Source organism: Eschrichtius robustus, chromosome X (genome assembly GCF_028021215.1).
Source record: "Eschrichtius robustus isolate mEscRob2 chromosome X, mEscRob2.pri, whole genome shotgun sequence".
Lineage (NCBI taxonomy): Eukaryota > Metazoa > Chordata > Mammalia > Artiodactyla > Eschrichtiidae > Eschrichtius > Eschrichtius robustus.
Genome location: NC_090845.1, coordinates 3480626 through 3502819, shown reverse-complemented (window position 1 = coordinate 3502819; position 22194 = coordinate 3480626). Strand labels below are relative to the sequence as shown.

Sequence of the window (22194 nt, the reverse complement as noted above, 5' to 3'; positions counted from 1 at the left end):
CAGGAGGAAGAAAAGAGGTAAGACACAAATAGATAAAATAGGGGCACTGCTAAGGGCTTCATAAATATTGATGTAATAATTAGTGACTATTATGAACAAGTTAATACCGATACATCTGTCAACTTAAAGAATCAGTGAACAAATTATATAAAAGATGCAAATTACTAAAACTCACACAAGAAGAAAAATAACTTATATAGTCCTGTGTATATTTAACAAATATAATTTGCAGTAAAATAGTTTCCAAAGAAAACTTGAAACAAAAATGGCTTATTAGACGAATCCTAAAAAGAAGATTTATGGAATAAAAATACCGAATACAGGCAAAATCGTCTAGAAAATAGAATATGAGAAAATGCTTTCTAAGTTATTTTAGGAGGCTAGTAGAATCAGAACATAAAAAAGACATTACAATAAAAAGAAACTACAGATGAATAAATCTAGTAAATCCCTAGTAAATCTAGGTGTAAAAATCCTTAACAAAATAATAGAATAATAGACTCTACCGATGTATAAAAATGGTCATACATCTTGGCCAAGTTGGGTTTCAGCATAGGAATATATGGTTGGTTTCACACTCAGTAACCCATCAGGATAAGTCAACATATTAATAGAATAAAAATGAGATTCCAAGAGATAAGAATAAGAACAATTTGCTAAGAATAACTGAAATAGAAAAAGCAGTTGACAAAACTGAAATGTAAAAGCTAAACATATAATTTTTCTGTAAGAAGTTATAAGACAATTGGTCACCTTCCGTTAGGAGAAGATCTTGTAGGTAGGACACAAAATACGTAGACCTTAAAGGAAAACTATAAGTTGTCTTTCATTAATATTTAAAATTTCCATGTTTCAAGACTTCAGAGTGTGATATTAATCCACAAATTGGGAGAAAGAATTTACAAAATAAAGGGTTTCTTTTTTTAAATTTTTTTCAGCAGACTATAGAAAGAACACTCAAAAATGAGCAAGAAGGACATCAGCACAAAATGATTTAAATGGCCAAACAGTTTAAACAGACATTTTCTCCAATAAATTTGCAAATAACCCAATTAAGCCGACTGTGCTCTTTTCCCCACGGGGACCTGATGTCCAGTGGCTCCAAACAGCAGTCTGCTTGGTAGTGTATCCAGCCTGTTGCCTGTATGGGTTGCCCTAAGGGACCTTGGATTCAGCCCTTTCCCGTGCACATTCATGACTGGCCAGCTGTCCCCACTTGAGGCTCCAGACAGGTAGGTGCGGTGCCTGTGGAAAGCCCCAGGGCCCAGTGGCCAGGGTCCACGTGGGCGAAGTCATAATGTCCATCGGCACCAAGCTACAGAACAAGGGACGTGTGATTGAGGCCAAGTTCAAGTTCCCTGGCTGCCAGAAGATCCACATCTCCAAGAAATGGGGATTTACTAAGTTTAATGCGGATGAATTTGAAAACATGGTGGCAGAAAAACAGCCCATCCCGGATGCCTGTGAGGTCAAATACATCCCCAGTTGTGTCCCTCTGGCCAAATGGCAGGCCCTGCACTCACGAGAGGCTTGGCACTGTGCCCTCCTTACTCATGCCCACCAAGAAATCCTACTTTCTTATCAAAAAAAAAAAAAAAAAGAAAAGAAAAATGCAAGTAACCAAGAAACGCCTGAAGTATAATCAATATCACTAGTCATTAGGAAAGCAAATTAAAACTACAGTTTACTGCTGCACATACACTGGGGGGGCTAAAATTAAAAAGGCGGATGATACCAAGTGTTGGTGGTGATGTGGATCGCCTGGAAGAATTCTCCATGTGGGTGGAAATGTAATAGTAGAAAGCCACTTTGGAAAGCGATTTCACTTTTTTTAAATAAAATTAAATATACGCTTGACATAAACTCATCCTGCAATGCCTCTCCAGGTATTTATCCAAGAGAATTAAAGACCCTTTTACTCATGGCCAGCACAGCATTGTCTATGCCTTTTTAACTCATAACAAACAAAAACGGGAAACAACCCAAGTGTCTGTCCACCGGTCAATGGATGGTCCTGTTTCCGCGAGATGGGTCACTTCTCTCCAATAAAAGAAAAAAATAACAAACTACAAAGATTCACAATAGGAATGACTCTCAAAAACGTTCACCTCAGTGAAAGAAGCCAGGCAGAAAAGGGAGACTCCATTTCGATGAATTTCTCAAGAAAAATGAGTGACTTGGAGAAACCCAGGAGCCATCTCGGGGAAGGGTGGGGTGGGAGGTTCACTGCAGTGGGACACCTGGGAATGTGGAGGGGATTGAAGGGGTCCCCGTCTTGGTTGTGATGACTTTCACACGTTTACGTATATGTCTCAGAATCTCTCAAGTTCTGTGGTTTCTCACTGTGAAGTTTTAGTAGGGATCTTATTGTACATCAGTCATTGATTAATGAAGATGGTTTAAAAAAATTTCAGAAGAAGACAGCACAGATCGGGGAGGGGGTGTCTATGAACAGTCTTACTTTGAAGACCCTCCTTGGAGGGAAATCCCACTTGCTTCTGTGTGGGAAGGGTGGTATCCCGAAAGCTTCCTGGATTCTAGCTGTGAGGCCAGCACGGGGGATTGCCAGCTGAGAGGATGAAGAACAAAATCGAGTGGAAAGCTGCATCTCTATCAAACCCAACCCCAAATTTATGCGTTTATTCCGCCAAACCAACTCCATTTTCTAACTGGGAAAAAAGTGTCTCCTGTCTTTATGGCAACTTTGACCTTAGAATTTTCATTTCCCCCTTTGTCTTAAGCTATAATGGATTTTTTTACTGTAGTCAGGAATCTTGACTGAACCATTTCTCCCTAAACTTGAGAAGGAAGAAGAGGTGAGCGGGGGAAAAAATGTTAGCTTGTGTGCCGTGTATATAGAAGCGTTCTCTTTACATTGAACTAAATGGCTCTTAAAAATTAAGCCTGATTAGCCAATAATATTTTTAAAAAAGAATTAGATTACTTCACAAGGTGTAAAGATGATTGGCAGCTTCAGGGAAATTGCTTCCTCTGGGATTTGATCAACACGATGAGAAATAGAAACCTAAAATCATTAGGGGTCACGGTTTTTTCAATTCTTTTCAAACGTGTAAGTGGGATAAAGAAATTAAGCATTGAAGCATGGTTTTAAAACTCGGAATGAACGCACTGCAATCAAATTCCAATTCTAGGCTTCAGTTTCATTTTGATTACTGAACAACGCACGTCAAATCAGTGAATTTGGTAAATAATAATAATGTCCTAGTAATAATAGACATCAGGGCCTTTTGGGAATTAAAGCTGAGCTATGTCATCTATCTTCTCATTTGTTTCGGACTTAAAAAAATAAGATTGACCTTAAGTGAACTCATGTAATGTGCTCTATGGTCATTATGTAAAACTTGGTTGAATCGTGTGGCATCGATACATTAATTTTTATGGATAAAAGAGTCCTTCAGATCTTACACCATTTCTTTAACAGATTGTTTACTGTAAAGTGTTGGTGAGCTGGTCTGAAAGGTCGTGGGTGCTAAGAGATGTCTGTGTGCCCCAGTTAGACCACAACAAAGAAGTAAGATAGGCTCTTTTTTTTCCCCCCCCCCCCCGAAAGCTCAACTGTCATTCAAAGAAAGAAAGCTTAAATTTAGATCGCTTAAGGTAGATAGCAGTGAACAGGAAGATTGCAAAAGGAGAATATATTGCATTTTGCTTGTTTAAGTTTGCAAAGAAAAGATAAGGCTAGCCAAGAAGCAGAATGAGATAACTCCAACACACGTTGGCTGTGGAAGTAAAAGGCTCTTTTATACACGCCTTCCATCGAAGAGAAAAGGAATTCTGAGCCCTGCCCCCGCCCAAAAAAACCCCAGGAAGAATATTAAATCAGCATCCATCCTCAAATCCCAGCTATCGAATGCGGTCTCCCCTGTGCAGATGAAGTGGTAAGATTTATGAGAAAGTTGGTCCTCCATTAGAAGAAATGTATTATCAAACAAATGTAAATTTGGAAGTGAGAACAGTGTATAAAACCTCCAACTCATGATTTCTGAGTCAGGGTTTTGTCTGTGTGTTTCCATAGGAACAGAATTCTTTGCGGGGCACATGTCATCTCAGAATGGAAACCCTACATCCCATCTTTCTTGCTCTGAGCTGAGGTCCTGTGACTCGGTTCTCGGGGGGATAACCTGAAATGCTGTGGGGCGATTTGCATGAAATGCTTCCTAAAACAGAAAGCGTGTTCCTTCTTTGTTTTTCCTGGTGCCTTAAAAAGTTTACCAACCCATGCCCCTAGTGGATAGCCAATGCTTATGGGAAAGGAAAGTAGTATATACTTTTCTCTGCGTTTTCCTAGCATAGCCTGAAAGAATGTGCATATAAGCTAAGCACTCAATAAAACAAAATTATAATGTTCCACTTTGTAATTAAATTCTTTCTATGACAAGATTACTTCTACCTTCATATGCTTCTGTGAGAAAATTCTGTTCACCAATTTTTTTAAATCTTTACTGGAGTATAATTGCTTTACAATGGTGTGTTAGTTTCTGCTGTATAACAAAGTGAATCAGCTATACATATATCCCCATATTTCCTCCCTCTTGCGTCTCCCTCCCACCCTCCCTATCCCCCCCTCTAGGTGGTCACAAAGCACCGAGCTGATCTCCCTGTGCTCTGCGGCTGCTTCCCACGAGCTATCTATTTGACATTTGGTAGTGTATATATGTCCATGCCACTCTCTCACTTCGTCCCAGCTTACCCTTCCCCCTCCCCGTGTCCTCAAGTCCATTCTCTATGTCTGCGTCTTTATTCCTGTCCTGCCCCTAGGTTCTTCAGAACCTTTTTTTCTTTTAGATTCTATATATATGTGTTAGCATACAGTATTTGTTTTTCTCTTTCTGACTTAACTTCACTCTGTATGACAGACTCTAGGTCCATCCACCTCACTACAAGTAACTCAATTTCATTCCTTTTTATGGCTGAGTAATATTCCATTGTATATATGTGCCACATCTTCTTTATCTGTTCATCTGTCAATGGACACTTAGGTTGCTTCCAGGACCTGGCTATTGTAAATAGTGCTGCAATGAACTCTGTGGTACATGACTCTTTTTGAATTATGGTTTTCTCAGGGTATATACCTAGCAGTGGGATTGCTGGGTCATGTGGCAGTACTATTTTTAGCTTTTTAAGAAACCTCCATACTGTTTTCCATACTGGTTGTATCAATTTACATTCCTACCAACAGTGTAGGAGTGTTCCCTTTTCACCTCACCCTTTCCATCATTTATTATTTCTAGCTTTTTTTGATGATGGCCATTCTGACCAGCGTGAGGTGATACCTCATTGTAGTTCTGATTTGAATTTCTCTAATAATTAGTGATGTTGAGCATCTTTTCATGTGCCTCTTGGCCATCTGTATGTCTTCCTTGGTGAAATGTCTATTTAGATCTTCTGCCCATTTTTTAACTGAATTGTTCGTTTTTTTGATATTGAGCTCTATGAGCTGTTTTTATATTTTGGAGATTAATCCTTTGTTGTTTCATTTGCAAATATTTTCTTCCATTCTGAGGGTTGTATTTTTGTCTTGTTTATGGTTTCCTTTGCTTTGCAAAAGCTTTTAAGTTTACTTTAGTCCCATTTGTTTATTTTTGTTTTTATTTCCGTTACTCTAGGAGGTGGGTCAAAAAAGATCTTGCTGTCGTTTATTTGAAAGAATGTTTTTCCTATGTTTTCCTCTAAGAGTTTTATAGTGTCTGGTCTTACATTTAGGTCTTTAATCCATTTTGAGTTTATTTTTGTGTATGGTGTTAGGGAGTGTTCTAACTTCATTCTTTTACATGTAGCTGTCCAGTTTTCCCAGCACCACTTATTGAAGAGGCTGTCTTTTCTCCATTGTATATCTTTGCCTCCTTTGTCATAGATTAGTTGACCATAGGTGCGTGGGTTTACCTCTGGGCTTTCTATCTTGATCCATTGATCTGTATTTCTGTTTTTGTGCCAGTATCATACTGTCTTGCTTACTGTAGCTTTGTAGTATAGTCTGAAGTTAGGGAGCCTGGTTCCTCCAGCTCTGTTTTTCTTTCTCAAGATTGCTTTGGCTGTTTGGGGGGGGGGGTCTTTTGTGTTCCATACAAATTGTGAAATTTTTTCTAGTTCTGTGAAAAATGCCATTGGTAGTTTGATAGGGATTGCACTGAATCTGTAGATTGCTTTGGGTAGTATAGTCATTTTCACAATGTTGATTCTTCCAATCCAAGAACATGGTATATCTCTCCATCTGTTTATGTCATCTTTGATTTCTTTCATCAGTGTTTTATAGTTTTCTGAGTACAAGTCTTTTCGCCTCCTTAGGCAGGTTTATTCCTTGGTATTTTATTCTTTTTGTTGCAGTGGTAAATGGGAGTGTTTCCTTAATTTCTCTTTCTGATTTTTCGTTGTTGGTGGATAGGAATGCCAGAGATTTCTGTGCTTTAATTTTGTATCCTGCAACCTTAACAAATTCACTAATTAGTACTTGTAGTTTTCTGGTGGCATCTTTAGGATTTTCTATGTATAGTATCACGTCATCAGCAAACAGTGACAGGTTTACTGCTTGTTTTCCAATTTGGGTTCCATTTATTTCTTTATCTTCTCTGATTGCTGTGGCTATAACTTCCAAAACTATGTTGAATAATAGTGGTGAGAGTGGGCAGCCTTGTCTTGTTCCTGATCTTACTGGAAATGGTTTCAGTTTTTCACCATTGAGGACAATGTTGGCTGTGGGTTTGTCATATATGGCCTTTATTATGTTGAGATAGGTTCCCTCTTTGCCCACTTTCTGGAGAGTTTTTATCATAAATGGGTGTTGAATTTTGCCAAAAGCTTTTTCTGCATCTATTGAGATCATATGGTTTTTATTTCTTAATTTGTTAATGTAGTGTATCGCATTGATTGATTTCCATATATTTGAAGAATCCTTGCATCCCTGAGATAAATCCCACTTGATCACGGTGTATGATCCTTTTAATGTGTTGTTGGGTTCTGTTTGCTAGTATTTTGTTGAGGATTTTTGCATCTATGTTCATCAGTGATATCAGTTTATAATTTTCTTTTTTTGTGATATCTTTTTCTGGTTTTGGTATCTGGGTGATGGTGGCTTTGTAGAATGAATTTGGGAGTGTTTCTCCCTCTGCAATTTTTTGGAAGAGTTTGAGAAGTATCGGTGTTCGCTCTTTTCTAAATGTTTGTTAGAATTCGCCTGTGAAGCCATCTGGTCCTGGATTTTTGTTTGTTGGAAGATTTTTCATTACTGTTTCAATTTCATTACTTGTGATAGGTCTGTTTATATTTTCTAATTCTTCCTGGTTCAGTCTTGGAAAATTGTACCTTTTGAAGAATTTGTAAATTCCTTCATGGTTGTCCTTTTTATTGGCATACAGTTGTTTGTAGTAGCCTCTTATAATCCTTTGTATTTATGCAGTGTCAGTTGTGATTTCTCCTTTTTGATTTCTAATTTTATTGATTTGTGTCCTCTCCCTTTTTTTCTTGGTGAGTCTGGCTAAGGGTTTATAACTTTTGTTTATCTTCTCAAAGAACCAGCTTTTAGTTTTATTCATCTTTGCTATTGTTTTCTTCATTTCTATTTCATTTATTTCTCCTCTGATCCTTATGATTTCTTTCCTTCTACTGACTTTGGGTTTTCTTTGTTCTTCTTTCTCTAGTTGTTTTAAGTGTAGGGTGAGATTGTTTATTTGAGATTTTTCTTGTTTCTTGAGGTGAGATTGAATTGCTATGAACTTCCCTCTTAGAACTGCTTTTGCTGTGTCCCATAGGTTTTGGGTCGTTGTGTTTTCATTGTCATTTGTTTCTATGTTTTTTTAAATCTCTTCTTTAATTTCTTCAGTGATCTCTTAGTTATTTAGTAGCACACTGTTTAGCCTCAATATATTTGTGTCTTTTACAGTTTTTTTCCTGTAATTGATTTCCAGTCTCATAGTGTTGTGGTCAGAAAAGATGCTTGATACGATTTCAGTTTTCTTAAATTTTCCAAGGCTTGATCTGTGGCCCAAGATGTGATCTATCCTGGAGAATGTTCCATCTGCACTTGAGAAGAAAGTGTATTCTACCACTTTTGAGTGCAGTGTTCTATAAATAACAATTAGTTCCATCTGGTCTATTGTGTCATTTAAAGCTTCTGTTTCCTTATTAATTTTCTGTCTGGATGATGTGTCCATTGGTGTAAGTGAGGTGTTAAAGTCCCCCACTAGTATTGTGTTACTGTCGATTTCCTCTTTTATAGCTGTTAGCAGTTGCCTTATGTATTGAGGTGCTCCTATGTTGGGTGCATATATACTTATAATTGTTATATCTTCTTTTTGGATTGATCCCTTGATCATTATGTAGTGTCCCTCCTTATCTCTTGTAACAGTCTTTATTTTAAAGTCTATTTTATCTGATACAAGTATAGCTACTCCAGCTTTCTTTTGATTTCCATTTGCATGGAATATCTTTTTCCATCCCCTCACTTTCAGTCTGTATGTGTCCCTAGGTCTGAAGCGGGTCTCCTGTAGACAGCATATATATGGGTCTTATGTTTGTGTCTATTCAGCCAATCTGTGTCTTTTGGTTGGGACATTTAATCCATTTACATTCAAGGTTATTATTGATATGTACATTCCTATTACCGTTTTCTTAATTGTTTTGGGTGTGTTATTGTAGATCTTTTCCTTCTCTTGTGTTTCCTGCCTAGAGAAGTTCCTTTAGCATTTGTTGTAAAGCTGGCTTGGTGGTGCTGAATTCTCTTAGCTTTTTGCTTTTTTGGAAAGCTTTTGACTTCTCCATCGAATCTGAATGAGATCCTTGCTGGGTAGAGTAATCTTCGATGTAGGTTTTTCTCTTTCATCACTTTAAGTATATCCTGCCACTCCCTTCTGGCCTGCAGAGTTTCCACTGAAAAATCAGCTGATAACCTTATGGGGATTCATTTGCCTGTTATTTTTTGTTTTTCCTTTGTGCTTCTAATATGTTTACTTTGAATTTAATTTTTGATAGTTTGACTAATATGTGTCTTGGTGTGTTTTTCCTAGGGTTTATCCTGTATGGGACTCTCTGTGCTTCCTGGACTTGGGTGACTGTTTCCCATGTTAGGGAAGTTTTCGACTGTAATCTCTCCAGTTATTTTCTCAGACCCTTTCTTCTTCTCTTCTTCTTCTGGGACCCCTATAATTCGAATGTTAGTGCATTTAGTGTTGTCCCAGAAGTCTCTGAAATTGTCTTCAATTCTTTTTGTTCTTTTTTCTTTATTCTGCTCCTCAGCAGTTATTTCCACCATTTTGCCTTCGAGCTCACTTATTCGTTCTTCTGCCTCAGTTATTCTGTTATTGATTCCTTCTAGTGTATTTTTCATTTCAGTTATTGTGTTGTTCATTTCTGTTTGTTCTTTAGTTCTTCTAGATCTTTGTTAAACAGTTCTTGTAATTTCTCAATCCGTGCCTCCATCCTATTTCCAAGATTCTGGATCATCTTTACGATCATTACTGTGAATTCTTTTTCAGGTAGACTGCCTATTTCCTCTTCATTTATTTAGTTTTGTAGGTTTTTACCTTGCTCCTTCATCTGTGACATACTTTTTTGCCGTCTCATTTTTATGAGTGAGATTGTGTTCCTGTCTTCCTGGTCGTTTGGCCTGAGGCTTCCAACACTGGAGTTTGTTGGCTGTTGGGTACAGCTGGGTCTCGGTGCTGAGATGAGGACCTCCAGGAGACCTCACTCTGATGAACGGTCCTTGGGGTCTGAGGTTCTCTGTTAGTCCAGTGGTTTGGACTCGGAGCTCACACCACAGGAGCTTTGGCCCAACACTGGGCTCATGAACCAAGATCCCTTAAGCTGCCGGTTCACTTGGGAGTTCCTCCTATCTCCTTGGGGGTCAGAGTCCCCCCCTCCAGCAGCCGGCAGGCACCCTGGTTTTGGGGAGACTCTAACTCTGCATCTTCCCACACCGCCATCTTGACTCCGCCTCCCATTCACCAATTTTAAATCTCTAGCAAAAATTAAAATCCCGACGGTCCATGTTTAGGTTGATACAGTATATCTATGCCAGTATGCTTGATATTGGAAACATTACCATTTTTAAGAGGAGGTAAAGGGTACCATTACGGAATGTTTCCATACCTGTCCTACAAAAATGAGAGCTTTGAATGTTTTAGTTGAAAGTGAAGTGGTTCTCACTTGCCTACTTGTATAAAAGTTCTAGGCACAGTTGAAGTCATATTAGAAAGCAGGGACAGGTTAAAAAAGATAAATGAACATTGTTAATTTTTGATGAGAAATAAAAGAAATAAATGAATACATGTTACCATACTCAGACTTAATATGAAAAGAACTTTTAGATACATTCAGTGTAGTTTTTAAGGCAGGCACATTTAAATAACTATGGAGGAATTTATTCAGTTCACTTAAGTAGTCTTTGTTGAAGGTGAGAATAATTGAAGGTTTTTTAAAATATATTTTGCCTGAATTCTTAGATAACTGAAAGGAGAAAATTTTACTAACTTTTAATGAATAGGTTAATTAAAATGTGTTGAATTACATATAAATATAGAAATGGATCTTGGGACTATATTTAAAGGGATGATTAATAGTTTTTGAAACATTCTGCTACACACATTATGCCATGTTTTTATCAAATTATTTGCTTAGATTCATTGTATTTTGTTTAAATTTCACAGGGTAAAGACAGACTCTTGTAGTTGTAATGATAGGTACAGTCTCTCAGTCACTTGGCAGAAACAGAAACAAAGTAATCTAAGGGTGTTATGTGTGAAACCATAGGGAAATATAAAAGAACACAGGATAATAGGAGTTCCTGGTGGTCCAGTGGTTAAGACTCCAAGCTTCCAATGCCGGGGGCCCGAGTTCAGTCCCTGGTCAGGGAACTAGATCCCACAAGCCAAGTGGTTTGGCAAAAAAATAAATAAATAAATACGTAAATAAATAAAAGAAGACAGAATATTAAGAGGAATAAGCCGGCAAATAAGTACAGTGAAGTCTTTTTCCCTCCAAACACAGAAGTAGAAATAGCATAAAAATTTATATTTGTGAATTTACGTACACTTGTATAATTTTAACCACCATTCTGAGATGTATTTGTGAGCGCAAAATAAAATGGAACTACTTAGCACCACTCACAGTTTTTAAAATCCCAGTATATTGTCAAAATTACCACTACTTTTTGTTTGCAGTTGTTTCTTTATTGCTATAATAAAATGAATAATATTTGAACTCATAATAAGAGACAGATCCTTGGCCATTTCTGTTGTAAGTCTCTATTGCTAGACACAAATTCCAACCAGCATCTGAAAGTATTACTTTCTGAATTCATTCCAAATTCTGGCAAAGCACAATAAAAAGACATTTTAGGACCCATTTTGTCATATCAGCACTTTATACAATTGGCCTTATTTTTAAGTTCTTCAGTTTACATATTTAACTCTTTTCATGAAAACGCTACTTGATCATAGTAAAAAATCATCATCCGTGTCCCCGTCATTTCAGGAGCTGAGGTTACAAAATATCCTAATCTCTTGTGTGGAGTTTGAAATAAACCACCTGATCTTTGGTGTGCAATTACTGTCATGTGACTGCTGTTCCAATTGGCATAATTGGAGGCAAAGGACTGTACTTTACTCACTGTAGCCCTTGAACGCTTAACACACGTAAAAAGTGAAACTGTATGTGTGTAATAGCAAGCCTCCAGGTTAGGGGCCAATGACCCTTGCCTCCTGGCCCCCCCCCTTTTTTTTTTTTTCATGTCCCGGTGCAATGCCCTCTGTACATTTATTGGGGTTGGTTTGTGTGATCAATACAGTAAGGCAGAGGTGATGAGTGTCACTCCTTAAATTGGATTATAGAAAACATTGCAATTCGGAGATGGCAGAAGAAAGAGGTTTTGTAAACCTGAGGTCAGATTTATAGAAGTACTCCATCTCAACAACAGAAAGAAAACAAAGATTGAAAATGAATAAACAGGGCCTCAGGAATCCATACGAAAATATCAAATTCTTTTGAAAGATTCATAGGATGGAGCAGAAATGGCAGTAGAGTTCGTCATTTTGTGAAAGACGTGTATTAAGAGTTCAAGAAATGTAATGAATCCCTACTAGGATTGAGGAAAAGGAAACATTAAACTGTTAAGGTCCAAAGATAAAATTAAAAAACAACAACAACAACAAAAACCGTCAAACAGAGGAAGATGACTTATTATATACAGCTGACCTGGGTGGAGTATAGACTGAGCCTGAAAGTTTTCTGTATTTGTTACTTTTCTATGTTTGCTTAGAATTGTTTTCTCCTGTTCTAGGTTATAACTTTATTAAAGGTAGGTAGAGAGAGAGAGAGAGGTAGGTAGATGGATATCCTGTGTGACTCATTTAATTTATCTGAGTGCTTCATCGTAGCAGAACCCAATTAAACACACACATACAAATAAGGTATGAGTGATCGTTACGTGCATACAAATATTCTCAGCATCACTAGCTAATTTAAAGGACCATGGGGGTGCTATCAACCCCACCTCACAGCTCATGTTTAAAGTTAAAAAGACAAAGATCCTCAAGAATTTGGAGCAACTAGAGCTCTCATACCATGAGTGTATTATGGTAGGACCACACTGGACAACTATTTCTTATAAAGTGAAATACACTTGTCTTACAATCCTGCAATTTCAGTCTTTCAAATTTACTCCACATCAGTGAACGTACATTCACACAAAGACATGTAGGTGACTTTTCATAGCAGAGTTCATGCAAAATAGCCCCCAAAGAGGGAAAAAAACGCACTCCCCATCAACTGGGGAGGAGAGATATGAATCGTGGTCTAGCCACAAGATGGAATACTCCGTGATAACACAAAGCAAACTAATGACACGCACACAGTGTGGATGAATCCCGAAAGCGTTGTGCTGAGTGAAATAAGCTAGACACAAAGGCAACGTGATATTTTACATTATGATCAAGTCTATTAGTCAGTGATTCCATTTCTACTACATTCTACAAAAAAACCACAGTGATGAAAACAGATCAGTAGTTGTCAGAGGCTAGGGCTTGGGGAGGGTTGTCTGCAAAAGCCCACAAAGCAATGTTTGGGGGTAAAGGCAATGTTCTTTATCTACATTGTGGTTCTGAACCAATTTACTGAAAGCTCCGACATTGTACTTTTAAAAGAGATTGAACTTTGTGTGCACTAAAATCTCGGTAAGTTTTATTTTCAGGAAAATCATTTTCGTTGTTAGTATCGAAATACCAGTGTAGACCAATTAACAACTAATTATGTTTATGTAGTATTGGGCTTTTGAATGGGATGCTTCAAAATAAAATTTCCCAATATTACTCATGATTCTTTGGCACCAGTTTTCATGTAAACTGTTCAGTAAGCTTCCTCAACATGTGGCATCTTTGAATTCAAGATTTACATTTTCCAACTCAGAATACTTTTCAAAATTTATTTATTTCATCTTTTGGCTGTGTTGGGTGTTCGTTGTTGCACGCAGGCTTTCTCTAGTTATGACGAGCGGGGGCTACTCTTGGTTGAGCTTCACGGGCTTCTCATTGCGGTGGCTTCTCTTGTTGCAGAGTATGGGCTCTAGGCGCGCAGGCTCAGTAGTTGTGGCTCGCGGGCTCTAGAGCACAGACTCAGTAGTTGTGCTGCACGGGCGTAGTTGCTCCACGGCATGTGGGATCTTCCTGGACCAGGGCTCGAACCCATGTCCCCTGCATTGGCAGGCAGACCCTTGACCGCTGCACCACCAGGGAAGCCCTCCAACTCAGAATATTGAGGACATCTCAAGAGTTTACTTGCTTAGTTTGGATTCCCTTCAACCCCCTTCACCTGTCTCCCACTTTTTCCCTTTTTTGCAAAGTTTCAAGACACTTTGGGATTTGAATAACCTCTGATTGATAAAAGAGTTTGTTGACTGCACATTATACAATGCCTTAGGCCAGCCTCACCATATGGGAAAAATTAAAACAGTAACTTGACATTCCCATCACTTCCAAGCAGCACTTGGGTTATTTAAAGAGCATTATTTGCTCAGTTATGGTTCTAAACAACTGTCGTCAGAGCTGTATGTGGAGAATAAAATGTCATGAAACAGTGCCAAATCATCTGTGACTTCACTGTAGCCCATTTTCCTCAGGGAAATAGGTTTGGCCCAGTGGATGTGTCTGTTGATTTCAGTGTCAGTTTTGGAGAATAGCATTGTCCGTATAGGAATTTTTGCTAGAATCTCGTAAATATAGCAAGTCACGTACCAACAATTTGACTTTTAACAACCATATTGGTCAGAGTTCTCCAGAGAAATAGAATATCTATCTATCTATCTATCTATCTGCCTCTCTGTCTATATTTATACATATATATAAACACAGATTTATTTTATTTTAAGGAGTTTGCTAACCTGATTGTGGACATTGACAACATCTGAAATCTGGATAGACCGGCAGGCCAGAGACCCCACGGTTAATGTTTCAGCTCAAGTCTGAGGTCTGTCTGGAGGCAGACTTCCCTTTTCTGCAGGGGACCTCAGTCTTTTTTCTCTTACGACCTTTATCTGATTAGAGGCGGCCCACCCACATTATTGAGGGCAATCTGTTTCACTCAAGGTCTTCTGATTTAAATCTCAATCTCATCTTTAAAAGAATACATTCACAGTAACTTCTAAACTAGTGTTTGGCCAAATATCTGAGTACTTTGTGAAGACATACAGTTAACCATCACAAGCAGTTTATCATATGTTTGCTGAAATTAATTTATGAATAATCAGAGGTAGTTTCAACAAATTCTGTGAATGGAGATGTACCTTGTCTAACTTTTAATAAGGTGGAGACTTTATTATTATTTATCACTGTTCTGCTGACCTCTAATACTTCCTACTCTGGTCAAAGGTCTTTTAATTATTGAGTAGGAGAAAATCAGATACTAGAGCCACCAGAATATGGAAGCTTGTAGATGGAAATACACTTGTTTGGTCACTATTTAATCTGGACCCATTACTTAGGCCACTTTATAAACATTATTTCATCTAATATTAAAAACATCACACTTAGATAAGGTTCAAAGCATAAGCTATATATAGAGGAAGCAAAGTTACAATGGAGTGTACACCACTTCAGTTTTTATTACACGTGTATCAGAAATTCAAAGCAAACATTCCTTAAAATATTGTCTAGTGTGGCATCAGCCTTCCCAGTTATATTAACATTGATTTGTTGCATTTTTTTCCACACACATCATCATCATTATAAACATAGAGAAAATAAATAAATACAAATAAATCATCATATCATTTAAGCTTCTGCTGTAAAGTAATTGTAAGACAAATAAGTCGATGTAACACACTTTGAACAGTGAATAGCTCATACCTCTGAGCATGGCGCAGTGTAGTTTTTAGTGGTATTCTTTTATAAACATAATTTTTTCAGCTTGGCTGACACTTTTGCTTCCAAAACTGAGTTTAGTCTTTCAAGCAGTGTACCTGGGCTTACACCTTCCAGGAGGATTCCGGAAATCAGAAAGTCTCTATCATTTTGTGCTGTCATGCTCACTTCTTTAAATCTTGCTCAACAGGCCAGAATGCAAACATTTATTGCTCAAGGATTATCCTTATTTGCACTTGCATAGAAATAAATCTCCAAGTTTGAGAAGTGTCTGCGTTTCTATTCTGCATTAGATTCCCTGATATTATTTACTTTTAATTTCGTGTTTTGGGTTGGAGCATTGATGCCAACCTTTTTGTAATCCTAAATTTGCCATTCTATCATGATTCTGTTTACTTGCAGATATGTGCAACTACATGACCCGTTAATGCATCTCTTCGTGTTTGGCCTCTGTATTTATCCTTCCACTTGAGGTTATAGATTTAAATTATTACCATTTCACAATACACCTATCTTATTTTAAAACCAGAGCGTTTGCTTTATTAAATAAAAGATTGCTGTGGCTGGAAGTGAAGTGTAAAGTAGAATTTAAAAACTAAGTATTTGCCACAATTTGTATATAAATTTGAATTTGCTTAATGAAGTCAGTTGGGTACATATATGTGTTGATAAAATTAAAATTCTGAAATAGCACTGGCTTTTTAAAGAAGAAATGTATTTTTCTCAAGTGCATTAGTTTCCTTGGGGCTGCTGTGGCAAAATATGACAAATTGGGTTGCCTGAAACAAAATTCCCTCACAGTTCTGGAAACCAGAAGTTTGAAATCAAAATGCGGTCAGAGCTAACCCTAACCCTAACCCTCTGAGACTTTCGGTAGAATCTTTTCTCGCCTCTTCTGTCTCCTGGAGACCATAGGAAACCCTTGGCATCCCTTGGCTTACAGCTGCATTACTCCAATCACATAACATTGTCTCTGTCTGAATATCTGTGTCCAGTTTCCCCTTTTTATAAAGACACCACACATACTACTTTTTAAAGTCTACCCAAAAGGGCTCATCTTAACATGATCACCTCTGCGAAGACCTTATTTCCAAATAAGGTCACGTTCACAGTGCTGGGGGGTTAGGATCTCAATATATCTTTATGGAAGACACACTTCAACCCGTAACATTAAGAAGCTGACTTTCACCATCTGTCAGATTATTATAGAATCCTAAATTCACATCTTGACATAGGATGGCCTTGCTCATCAATGACCTCGATGAGCAGCTATTTCGGTAAAATGCACTGTTGCTAAAACAGTCACCCAATGATTTAACCAAACGCTTGGCACTGAAGCCCATAAGTGGGCTTTTCTCCTCTTGAGCCTTTCAACAAGCGTGAGCTTGACCACCACGGAAGCGTTGGAATCCTGACTTACTTGGCATATCCTTTGAACAAACTCTTGAGATTTCAAAAAACTGAAGCGTTTTCCCAAGATCAACTTGGTCTTAGCATTTCTTGTCAAAATATCATTTCAGGAGCATCAGTTTGAGAAGGACATTTTTCTTTCTTTATTTAAAAATTAATTAATTAATTAATTAATTAATTAATTAATTTTGGGCTGCGTTGGGTCTTCGTTGCTGAGCCCAGGCTTTCTTTAGTTGCCGCGAGCAGGGGCTACACTTCATTGCCATGCACGGGCTTCTCATCGCGGTAGCTTGTCTTGTTGTGGAACAACAAGGCTCGCGGGCTCAGTAGTTGTGGCACACAGGCTTAGTTGCTCCGCAGCATGGGGGATCTTCCTGGACCGGGGCTCAAACCCGTGTCCCCTGCATTGGCAGGCGGATTTGCAACCACTGCACCACCAGGGAAGCCCCAAGAAGGACGTTTTTCAACTACGTGATAACTCTTTGCTTTTCCTCTCTGTGTTCCCTCTGTTTCAGCAGCTTCCAAAACCGCTGAGTGTAATAGCGTCTGCAAGATTAGGGTTCCCCACAGTGGCCCTATTAATATTTTGGACAGAAGAGTCATTTGTTTGCAGGGTACGTCCCCTGCACTGCAGGGTGTTTATTGCAGCATCCCTGCTTCTTCTCACCACATGGCAGTACCACCCTACCCCTGAGCTGTGACCACAAGAAGTGGTCAGATCCCTAAGTGTACATTGACATGAATGGATAAAGAAGATGTGGTTCATATCTATAATGGAGTACTACTCAGCCATAAAAAATGAATGAAATAATGCCATTTGCAGCAATGTGGATGGACCTAGAGATTATCATACTGTGTGAAGTGAGAGAAAGACAAATATCATAGGATATCACTTATATGTGAAATCTAAAAAAAAAAAAAAAATGATACAAATGAACTTATTTACAAAACAGGTACAGACTCACATACATAGAGAACAAACTACGGCTACCAAAGTGGAAAGGGGAGGAGGGATAAATTAGGAGTTTGGTATTAACATATACACACTACTGTATATAAAATAGATAAACAACAAGGACCTACCTACTGTATAGCACAGGGAAGTATACTCAATATTTTTGAATAACCTATAAGGGAAAAGAATCTGAAAAAATATATATATGTGTGTATAACTGAACGACTTTTCTGTACACCTGAAACTAGCACAACATTGTGAATCAACTATACGTTAGTTAAAAATAAAAATATAAACAAATAAAATTGTAGAAATAAAATTGTATAAAAAATAATGTTTGATTCAGAAGCACTATGATATATGCTCCGTCAGCTATATCTTCCAAAATGGACAGCAGGGATTGTGGCCATTAATAAGTACTCAAAACTACTTACTGAATTCGTAAGAGTTGCGGATATTCATGAAACTCCTACTATGTGCTATACGCTTTTCTAAGCACTTTTTAAAATCAATGTTTATTACAGTGAAGTATAGTTGATTTACAATGTTGTGTTAGCTTCTGCTGTACAGCAAAGTGATTCCGGGATACATATATATGCATTCTTTTTTCAGTATTCTTTTCCATTATGGTTTATCATAGGCCATTGAATATAGTTGTCTGTCAGCACTTGTTTTAAATACACTATTTCGTTTTGTCTTCAGAGTAGTGATGGAATGGAAGCCTAATTTCCATTTAGGGGGTTGAGAAAACAAGCCAGACCTCTGTTTTCATTTTCTGTGTTGCTGAGTTTCTTTCCAGGCTTGGTTTTCCAGTTCCCGTTTACTGGTCCCAGAGCTCCATCTGAGCCCGTTGCGTTAGCTTTGGGCACTGCACATTGGCACTTCCTAAGGAGCTGGTGACCATGATATTTCTATGGCTTGTGTGGGAGAAGCAGGGGAGGCGTGCCCTGAACCCAGGTCTTTCAGTCTATGATTCTCTTCTTAGAATAGAGGCAATGTGAGAGATGCATTAACTTTTTCAGGACATTAAGGAATTTTATGGCAAATGACGGCAATGGCATCGCTAAACGGTCACCTGGTGGCCTCAACCAGTTTAATGCAGCTTCCAAAATAACCTTCTCCACAGGCACCGCTGGGGAGCACTTGGAGTGAGCCGTGATTACAGCCCAATGGAGGTGAGGGTACACGAACCTCCCGCTTATTGTGGGCTGGGCCACGTCCCACACAGAGGCAGACGGGGAGCTGGGGGTCCAGCAGGGAGATGAGTTTGCTACAGACAGACGAGGACACTTCTCTCTCCCCTGGGTCACAGCATCACTGCCCATCTAACCACTCTGGCCATCCACACGCTGTGTTCTCCTGGGCAGGAGGGGCTGTTAGAATACAAGTATGCATGCGCCCACCAAACCTGGTAGCGTCGTGAAATCCTCATGAACAGTGAGATGATGTCCCATTGGCATTGGGAAGACACGGGCGCTCCGACTACCTAAAAGATGTATTTCAGAGACGATAAACAGAGTAATGTCCTTATGTGGCCCTCCCCCGACACGGACGCTCACAAAGATAGCCCTCTCCCCTCCCTAGTCGTTTTTTGGCTTTGAAATTGTTCCCTTGCCTCTCACCAGTAATTGCTTTTATCAGCACGTTTGCTTTTCGTATGCCAGGCACGGAGTTAAACAGCACTGCACTTCTTCCCCCCCCCCCCCCCATTTTCTTTCAAGTGGGTGGACACAATCCTACAAAGACATCGGCGTGTAGGATTCTTCTAGACTGCATCAGTCCTGACCTCCTCAGGTAGACACTAACTGGAGTTTTCACACAAAAGCGTTGTTTTCCCTGTTTTTACATTGTATAAAATTGGAAACTTACCAGCTATGCATTTTTGGTAAGTGAATTCTTTCAGTATGTTTGTAAGATTCATCCATGTTGTTTTACACCGTTGGATATAAAATACAGAATTCCACTCTATGAATTTACTACTGTTGTTTTCACTCTAATATTGATGGGATTATCTGTTTTCCTCAGTGTCTGACTTTTTTCCGGGACGTGGGTGTTTTGAACGCGTCCTGCTAATAAGCACGTTCTTAGGGATGCGTCCTGGTAAATGGATGTATTTCTAGAGGTGAGGTACTAAAGGGTGGGATTGCTAGATCACAATGTGTAAGAAAAGATTTTACAACGTGGCTGCACCATATTACTCTTCTCTAGTTGTGTAAGAAACTTTCAGTTTATCTGCAACCTCATTGACATTTGGTACTTCCTGCCATTTTATCCCTAGTCTTTCAGTAAGAGTACAGTAGTATCATTTTGTTTTAAATTCCGTTATCTTGATGACAAGTCATGTGGAGAACCTGTTCATCCGTTTTTGTTGGCATTTGAGTATCCACATTTATGTTGGAATATTTATCTTTTCCTGGAGTTTTAATAGCAGGGATAGATGGATAGATGAAAGCTGAGTGATGTTATATAGGTAGATAAATAGATAAATAGATATAGATGGATAGGTAGATAACAGAATTACAGATAGATAGATAGAAAGAAAGAAAAACCCTTTGTTGGACATATCTGTTAAACTTATATTTTCCCACTTGGTTGCACTTTCACTCTTGTAATGGTGTCTTTGATAAATGGAAGAGCTTACTTTTGTTTTAGTGCAATTTATCAGAGCTTCCCACCATGGTTATCATTATTATGCCCTGTTTAAGGAATTTTGTCCAGTGTCATGAAGATATTTCCTGTTTTCTCCTAAAACCATCATTATTTTATATTGTGCATTTGGATATACAATACAAGTAGAATGAATTTATATGAAAGCTGTTAAATAGTAGTAAAGATGCGTATTTCCCCCACAGGGTGTCCTGCTGAACTAGCACCATTTATTTTAAAGACCGTATTCCTTTTTGCAGTTTGCTGTGAAAGTGGCCACAGATCTGGTGTCATAGATTGGATCTGTTCTATTTCATCAATTAGTTTATATTTGTGGCAATAGAACACCATTTAATTGCAGTAACTTAGAGATAGCTGGTAGTGTGTATCTTTTAGTACTGTCCTGAAGTTGCAAGATATCTTAGGTATGTGTCTTCCGTTATATTTCCATATGAGTTTTGCAATCAGTTTACCAGTATGTATTTAATAAACTTAGGATTTTTTTTTAATACTTTAGGCTAACTCATTTATAAATTTGGGGAGAAATATCCCAATTCATGAACAGGATAAATTTCTCCATTAATTTAGATCCTTTTCTCACAATGGTGTTTTGCAGTTTAGAATGTAAATGGCTAGTATATCTCAGATTTATTTTCAACTATTTCATATTTTGATGTTTTGACAAATTGTTTCATCATTAAATTTGGTTTACTGTCAGACAGAAATTGATGTTTTTATATTGCTTTGTGTCCAGACACATTGCTAGATTAACTTATTATTTCTAATGGTATATCTATAGATTCTGTCAAATTTTCTCTGTAGCTGATCATGGCTTCTATGAATAAAATAATGTATATATATAATTCATTCTGAGTTATACATATATATATGCAGTCAAAATTTGCTTTACAACCTTCAAGTTAAAAAAAAGAACTCCAGTACAGGACTTACCGGGTGGTGCAGTGGTTAAGAATCTGCCTGCCAATGCAGGGAACATGGGTTCGAGCCCTGGTCCGGGAAGATCCCACATGCCGCGGAGCAACTAAGCCCGTGCGCCACAACTACTGAGTCCGCGTGACACAACTACTGGCCCACTTGCCCAGACCCCGTGCTCCGCAACAAGAGAAGCCGCTGCGATGAGAAGCCCGCGCACCGCAACGAAGAACAGCCCCCGCTCGCTGCAACTAGAGAAAGCCTGGGCAGCAACAAAGACCCAACGCAGCCAAAAATAAAATAAATAAATTTAAAAAAACCCAAAAGTCCAGAACAGTGATAAATAGAAATAATAAAATTATGCTAGCACGTATCCTTGTCCCATGTCAGATATTTATGGAAAAACTATAATGAGGAATTATTGAGAATAATTTTAGCTGTACAGATATTGGAAATATCCTTTGATGAAAAAGGTTTCTTATATTCACAGTTAAGAGTTTTATTAGAAATCAGTGATGATATTATCGAGCTTTATCACCATCTCTTAAGAAGATTATATATTTTTTTCGTCTATTATGTGGAGAATTATACTGAGGATTTTAAAGTGTTAAATCAGCTATGCATTCCTCAAACAAATCCTTCTTAAACAAGATGCATTGCTCCCGGTATATGCCCCTGGATTTAGTTTGCTAATATTTTATCTATAATATTTGCCTCTCTGCGTGAGGGAAATTTTATTTAATGCAATTTTCAGATTTGGTGTTAGGATCATATAGTCCTCATAAAATAAGTGGAAAAGTTTTTTCTTTTTTTATATTATCTGCAAATTTGTTAATCTTGAGCCAGTCAGTTCTTCATAAAATACTAGAATAATTCACCATTGTA

The 22194-nt window shown here is 38.1% G+C and overlaps 1 non-coding gene across 1 annotated transcript; it reads left to right on the top strand.

Annotated features, from left to right (window-relative positions):
- Positions 1-1043: 1043 nt before the first annotated feature.
- Positions 1044-1177, top strand: LOC137757513 (small nucleolar RNA SNORA70). The gene has a single exon (XR_011072358.1). It is a non-coding gene; the product is annotated as a small nucleolar RNA SNORA70 (small nucleolar RNA).
- The last annotated feature ends 21017 nt before the right edge of the window (positions 1178-22194 follow it).